The following is an 8177-nucleotide window of genomic DNA, read 5'->3' as shown; positions in this document are numbered from 1 at the left end:
GAAAACAAACAAAACCCGCGAATTGTCACCGACGTGGCCGCGTGCTCAAGCCGAGCGGACGATCTCGCATGAAAGTTGGTCAGCAAGACGCGCATCTTGGGAGAGCCGTGTGTACACGGCGAGTTTTGACGCGCCGGTCGCCGTCGGAGTAGACGCGCGGAGCGACGGGAATGCGTCGCGTCGAGCGAAGAACGATCCCCCCCCCCCCTCATAGCAGTAACGACGATGACGTGTGGCGAGCGACGATGTGCCACGAACTGCTGCTGCTACGACGCACAGTGAGATGGCAAAGGGACAAATCGGCGAGGGTTGCGCCGCGCGGCACAAGAAAGTAGTTCGTCGGTTGCTCCGAAACGCGTTATAGCGGTGCGCACCTTCTATGTTATGATTGGCACGCGTTCTGCGTTGTAACGGTCGACGCGTTCCGCGTTATAACAGTCGATGTGTTCTGCGTTATAACGGTGCACGCGTTCTGCATTATAACAGTCGACGCGTTCCACGTTATAACGGTCGACGCGTTCCGCGTTGTGACGCTGTGCGCGTACCGCGAAAGTGTTCCAGAATAGAAGAGCGGCGCTGTCGGCGTGAACACCGCCACGCGCTCAGCGGGAACTCGCCGTGTGTATCTCTCTCTCTCTACATATATATAGTCACAAATTCCTAATTCTTTTAGTCTGATGCTCCCCCATCCCTGGCTCCGCTGAACTCCTGACGAACTCCGTAATGTTTGGTAAAAGTTGCGTTCACTCCTCCGTGTTTTATTAAAAGTCCGCGTGTTTAATTTGTCGTACCTTACGGGGCTCTTTGTTCGAATATATTTACGTTTTTATCGCCGTCGCCGCCGTACTCACGATTCGCACTGCTTTGAGATTCGTGAACACGTTGAAGGCTTTGCCGTTTTCGTTATCATCATCATCATCAGCAGCAGCAGTACCACGCTTATCCACAGTCCGTGTGATGACGACGACGACGTCTCTACCCGACACATCTTTCCACAAAAGCACTCAGCTCACGTCGTTGTATCTCTGACCTCTCTCGTATCGTCCTTTGTTTTTAATTCGGAGCATCCTGGGGAACTTTACAATCGTCGTCGTTGTCGTCATCACTTTCATGTGTACACGGCGCCTCCCATGCAGTGCACGTCAAGGCGAGTCGATATCCAAGGGGCCCCCCCAGTGGCAGCTTTCCCCGTGGGGTGCATGGTTACTCAGCGCCTGGCCTGTGAGTGGACGTCAGTCGACTGCCACTAAGGGGACGATGTTCACTATGTGGACTTGCCTAGGGGCCCCCCCAGTGGCAGCTGTCCCCGTGGGGTGCATGGTTACTCAGCGCCTGGCCTGTGAGTGGACGTCAGTCGACTGCCACTAAGGGGACGATGTTCACTATGTGGACTTGCCTAGGGGCCCCCCCAGTGGCAGCTGTCCCCGTGGGGTGCATGGTTACTCAGCGCCTGGCCTGTGAGTGGACGTCAGTCGACTGCCACTAAGGGGACGATGTTCACTATGTGGACTTGCCTAGGGGCCCCCCCAGTGGCAGCTGTCCCCGTGGGGTGCATGGTTACTCAGCGCCTGGCCTGTGAGTGGACGTCAGTCGACTGCCACTAAGGGGACGATGTTCACTATGTGGACTTGCCTAGGGGCCCCCCCAGTGGCAGCTGTCCCCGTGGGGTGCATGGTTACTCAGCGCCTGGCCTGTGAGTGGACGTCAGTCGACTGCCACTAAGGGGACGATGTTCACTATGTGGACTTGCCTAGGGGCCCCCCCAGTGGCAGCTGTCCCCGTGGGGTGCATGGTTACTCAGCGCCTGGCCTGTGAGTGGACGTCAGTCGACTGCCACTAAGGGGACGATGTTCACTATGTGGACTTGCCTAGGGGCCCCCCCAGTGGCAGCTGTCCCCGTGGGGTGCATGGTTACTCAGCGCCTGGCCTGTGAGTGGACGTCAGTCGACTGCCACTAAGGGGACGATGTTCACTATGTGGACTTGCCTAGGGGCCCCCCCAGTGGCAGCTGTCCCCGTGGGGTGCATGGTTACTCAGCGCCTGGCCTGTGAGTGGACGTCAGTCGACTGCCACTAAGGGGACGATGTTCACTATGTGGACTTGCCTAGGGGCCCCCCCAGTGGCAGCTGTCCCCGTGGGGTGCATGGTTACTCAGCGCCTGGCCTGTGAGTGGACGTCAGTCGACTGCCACTAAGGGGACGATGTTCACTATGTGGACTTGCCTAGGGGCCCCCCCAGTGGCAGCTGTCCCCGTGGGGTGCATGGTTACTCAGCGCCTGGCCTGTGAGTGGACGTCAGTCGACTGCCACTAAGGGGACGATGTTCACTATGTGGACTTGCCTAGGGGCCCCCCCAGTGGCAGCTGTCCCCGTGGGGTGCATGGTTACTCAGCGCCTGGCCTGTGAGTGGACGTCAGTCGACTGCCACTAAGGGGACGATGTTCACTATGTGGACTTGCCTAGGGGCCCCCCCAGTGGCAGCTGTCCCCGTGGGGTGCATGGTTACTCAGCGCCTGGCCTGTGAGTGGACGTCAGTCGACTGCCACTAAGGGGACGATGTTCACTATGTGGACTTGCCTAGGGGCCCCCCCAGTGGCAGCTGTCCCCGTGGGGTGCATGGTTACTCAGCGCCTGGCCTGTGAGTGGACGTCAGTCGACTGCCACTAAGGGGACGATGTTCACTATGTGGACTTGCCTAGGGGCCCCCCCAGTGGCAGCTGTCCCCGTGGGGTGCATGGTTACTCAGCGCCTGGCCTGTGAGTGGACGTCAGTCGACTGCCACTAAGGGGACGATGTTCACTATGTGGACTTGCCTAGGGGCCCCCCCAGTGGCAGCTGTCCCCGTGGGGTGCATGGTTACTCAGCGCCTGGCCTGTGAGTGGACGTCAGTCGACTGCCACTAAGGGGACGATGTTCACTATGTGGACTTGCCTAGGGGCCCCCCCAGTGGCAGCTGTCCCCGTGGGGTGCATGGTTACTCAGCGCCTGGCCTGTGAGTGGACGTCAGTCGACTGCCACTAAGGGGACGATGTTCACTATGTGGACTTGCCTAGGGGCCCCCCCAGTGGCAGCTGTCCCCGTGGGGTGCATGGTTACTCAGCGCCTGGCCTGTGAGTGGACGTCAGTCGACTGCCACTAAGGGGACGATGTTCACTATGTGGACTTGCCTAGGGGCCCCCCCAGTGGCAGCTGTCCCCGTGGGGTGCATGGTGCACATAGTAGGGTTTGCCCTGTGAGTGGACGGGTCATCTGCTGACAGGTGGGGGGGGGGGGGGGGGGAGATGTGGGGGTGGGGGCGAGATGTTGATGCGGTTTTATCCAATGGCGCAATTCATTGGCGGATGTGATTTGTATAAATAAATAAGTGTACGTGGTTTTGTGGTTTTCTTTTTTTCTTTTTTTTCCGCACGGTTAATATTACAACCCGCCGGAGGTATTAACCGGGGTGACTTGGGAGAATCCATCGGCTCGGGAGAGAGTCGATCAGATCGGGAGAATCGATCAGATCGGGAGAATCGATCAGATCGGGAGAATTCATCAGATCGGGAGAATCGATCAGATCGGGAGAATCGATCAGATCGGGAGAATTCATCAGATCGGGAGAGAATCAATCGACTTGGGAGAATCCATCGGCTCAGAAGAATCCATCAGAATGGGAGAATCGATCGGCTCAGGAGAATCGATCAGATCGGGAGAATTCATCAGATCGGGAGAGAATCCATCGACTTGGGAGAATCCATCAGATCGGGAGAATCCATCAGATCGGGAGAATTAATCAGATCGGGAGAGTCCATCAGCTTGGGAGATAATCCATCAACTCGGGAGATAATCCATCAACTCGGGAGATAATCGATCGGCTTGGGAGAGAATCCATCAGATCGGGAGAATCCATCAGATCGGGAGAGATTCCATCGACTCGGGAGAGATTCCATCGACTCGGGAGATAATCCATCAGCTTGGGAGAAAATCCATCGGCCAATTAAAATTGGAGGGCTTAAGCCACATCCTGGATGATTATTTTCGTCTTCCCCACTCACCTGCCGATGTCGACCGGACACGACGCTTGGCGCAGTTTTCCAGCTGCAAGTGTCGCGAATCTGACCGCCGCTAAAATCCGATTCTGATTCGAACTCACCACGTGAGCGGCTGAGTGAGGGTCGCTCCCTTACTCACCAAGTGAGTGGGTGGGTGAGTGACAGTTCTCTAACTCACCAGGTGAGTGGGTGGGTGAGTGACAGTGCTCTCACTCACCAGCGAGTGAGAGTTGCCGTTGCTGTTTCATTAAAAATGGTTTCCCAGCTGCGGTTTGCTCGACACGAGCCTCGGTGCACGTCACAAAGAAAGGGGCGTGCCTGACACCGAGAGCGTCGTCGTGACGTCACGGTCGCGTCACAGTGCAACCCACGTGACCGTCTTTCGCTCGCACAAGCGCGTACTAAGGTGCTGACGATTTTTGACCCCCTCCCCCCCTCGTCACGGCGTCACAAAAAGTCAGACCCCCTCTCAAATATGACGTCACAAAGCTCTGCCCCCCCCACCCCCAAATAAAACACGCTTCAAATCGCTTTAAACTATTGTCATTGTAGTCCGTATGTAACGTGGCGCTGCACTCTGATGTTGTAGGAGAAAACATTTAATAAAAAGTCTATTTAATTAAGTAGAACGTGTTGTCTATATTTATTTAAAGTTGCGCATTTTTACGTGACGTCACATTTCTCCAACACCATAGGCTCAGACTATTGTCCTATCATCTCATAGAGTCCCTGACACGTGATAACATGCTACACAGTGGCAGTGGGGGTCGCAATATGCCGATTTATTACTAATAAACCCCAATGATCCGATCGAAATTCGGGATTTCAATCGGATCATTGGGGGGGGGGGGGGGGTCACGTGCTACCCCAGGTAGAAGGCGGTACAGCAACGTGTGTGTGTGTGGACTAATCCCCATCTGTTCCACACGCCATCCGCTTTTTGCCGTGCTCTGGTCTTTGGTGCCGTCTAATCCGTTTCACGGACAAGGCGTGTCATGTATGATCAGAGTCACGTGTGTTCACATGTTCACCACCACAAGGACCGCGTTGGGGGTTCACGCTGTAACTCGATTCCTTTGCAAAAAAATGTTTCAATTCGGTGTTTGAACATCGTAACACAACTCCTGTTTTGTTTCCAGAAAGGGGCCGTCCATAAATGACGTCACGCACCTTGTGGGGTGGGGGAGGTGGCAGGGTCAGACATTTGTGACGATGTGTGACGAAGGGGCGGGAGGGGGGGTTTGAGAAATGTGACGTCACGTCAAAATGCGCAACTTTAAATAAATATAGACGACACGTTCTACTTATATTCTTGGTTCTTTCGGTAAAGTCGTCACGTAGAAGCGAAATAATAATAAAAATATAAAACAACTAGCTGTACTACCCGGCTTCGCCCGGGACTTGGATCCACCACGCCCGGCCGCCTTTGTCTCCCCAGTGGCGATGTTCATACGCCACACCAGTTACTCGTTTTGAGGCTGAGTCGACCTAGGGGAGGCCCAGGACCGGTTCAAATAATTGACTCACTTTACTTAATAACCAGGCTACAGTCTACATTATAGACTGCCAGTACACCCACCCAGCTTAATAACCAGGCTACAGTCTACATTATAGACTGCCAGTACGCTCACCCAGCTTAATGACTATTTGTACAGTCAACATTTAAAGAATCGATTCTTGGCGCGTCGGGTTTAAAAGTAATTACACAGTTGTTTTTTCATTGGTATGTAATGTTTGAAAGTTTTCAGAAGATTTTAAATGTATTTTCCCCCCGGGCAACGCTGGCTATATCGAGTTTATACCACAAAGTCGTCGCTTGACACGGGTGGGGTGTCGAGGCCTAGTACCGTGCAGAGCCTCCGGCCTCGCCTAGATTGCCCACCCGGCTGAGGCTGGGTACCGGGGCCGTTACCCCCCCCCCCCCCCGCGCTACAATAATACTGTGTAATCGCTATAATTTTATTATCTATCGACCCTATAATAGTAATTGCACACATTGGGGTGGGGGGGGGGGGAGTGAAGAGGACGTGAAACTTTGATGAATTTACCTCAGAGTCGCATGTTAATGCGTGCACATATTTTTAACGGAAATTAAAAATGGCGTCCACCCAGCAGCGAATGCGTCGCTACCCGTTGCCAGGGGCAACCGCCGTGGAAAACCAAACGGACCAATCGCGTCTCGCAAATCCCTCACATTTCGTCCAATGAAACTGCGTATGGTCCGGCGACACACACACACACAGACAGACAGACAGACAGACAAACAGACAGACAGATTTGCGATTTTATATATATAGATAAAAATTCTCACGACGTTTCCACTGCAACACAAGCAATCATCATCAGGTGTGAAATCCACAGCAAGAAAATTTGAAGAAAGTGGCGGTTTGTCCTCACAAACAAACCGCCATTTTTTTGTGTGTGTACAACATGTGTTGTGTGTGTGTGTGTGTACAACATGAGTTGTGTGTGTACAACATGAGTTGTGTGTGTGTGTGTACAACATGAGTTGTGTGTGTGTACAACATGTGTTGTGTGTGTGTGTGTGTACAACATGTGTGTGTGTGTGTACAACATGTGTTGTGTGTGTGTGTGTACAACATGAGTTGTGTGTGTACAACATGAGTTGTGTGTGTGTGTGTGTACAACACGAGTTGTGTGTGTGTAACATGAGTTGTGTGTGTACAACATGAGTTGTGTGTGTGTGTACAACATGGGTTGTGTGTGTGTGTAACATGAGTTGTGTGTGTGTACAACATGAGTTGTGTGTGTGTGTACAACATGGGTTGTGTGTGTGTACAACACGAGTTGTGTGTGTGTAACATGAGTTGTGTGTGTGTGTACAACATGAGTTGTGTGTGTGTACAACATGAGTTGTGTGTGTGTGTACAACATGAGTTGTGTGTGTGTACAACATGAGTTGTGTGTGTATACAACATGAGTTGTGTGTGTGTGTAGAATGAGTTGTGTGTGTGTACAACATGAGTTGTGTGTGTGTGTGTAACATGAGTTGTGTGTGTGTACAACATGAGTTGTGTGTGTGTACAACATGAGTTGTGTGTGTACAATGAGTTGTGTGTGTGTACAATGAGTTGTGTGTGTGTGTGTGTACAACATGAGTTGTGTGTGTGTGTGTACAACATGAGTTGTGTGTGTGTACAACATGAGTTGTGTGTGTACAACATGAGTTGTGTGTGTGTAACATGAGTTGTGTGTGTACAACATGTGTTGTGTGTGTGTACAACATGAGTTGTGTGTGTGTAACATGAGTTGTGTGTGTACAACATGAGTTGTGTGTGTGTACAACATGAGTTGTGTGTGTACAACATGAGTTGTGTGTGTGTACAATGAGTTGTGTGTGTGTGTGTACAACATGAGTTGTGTGTGTGCGTACAACATGAGTTGTGTGTGTGTACAACATGAGTTGTGTGTGTGTGTACAACATGAGTTGTGTGTGTGTGTACAACATGAGTTGTGTGTGTGTACAACATGAGTTGTGTGTGTGTGTACAACATGAGTTGTGTGTGTGTACAACATGAGTTGTGTGTGTGTGTACAACATGAGTTGTGTGTGTGTACAACATGAGTTGTGTGTGTGTGTACAACATGAGTTTTGTGTGTACAACATGAGTTGTGTGTGTGTGTACAACATGAGTTGTGTGTGTGTACAACATGAGTTGTGTGTGTGTGTACAACATGAGTTGTGTGTGTGTACAACATGAGTTGTGTGTGTGTAACATGAGTTGTGTGTGTGTGTGTGTGTACAACATGAGTTGTGTGTGTGTGTACAACATGAGTTGTGTGTGTGTGTAACATGAGTTGTGTGTGTGTACAACATGAGTTGTGTGTGTGTGTGTGTACAACATGAGTTGTGTGTGTGTGTACAACATGAGTTGTGTGTGTGTACAACATGAGTTGTGTGTGTGTGTACAACATGAGTTGTGTGTGTGTACAACATGAGTTGTGTGTGTGTACAATGAGTTGTGTGTGTGTGTGTGTAACACAAGTTGTGTGTGTGTAACATGAGTTGTGTGTGTGTGTACAACATGAGTTGTGTGTGTGTGTGTGTGTAACATGAGTTGTGTGTGTGTACAACATGAGTTGTGTGTGTGTGTAACATGAGTTGTGTGTGTACAACATGAGTT

The sequence above is a fragment of the Lethenteron reissneri genome, chromosome 59 (genome assembly GCF_015708825.2).
Source record: "Lethenteron reissneri isolate LAM-NWPU_2019-01 chromosome 59, ASM1570882v1, whole genome shotgun sequence".
Lineage (NCBI taxonomy): Eukaryota > Metazoa > Chordata > Hyperoartia > Petromyzontiformes > Petromyzontidae > Lethenteron > Lethenteron reissneri.
This window is presented reverse-complemented; position numbering follows the sequence as displayed.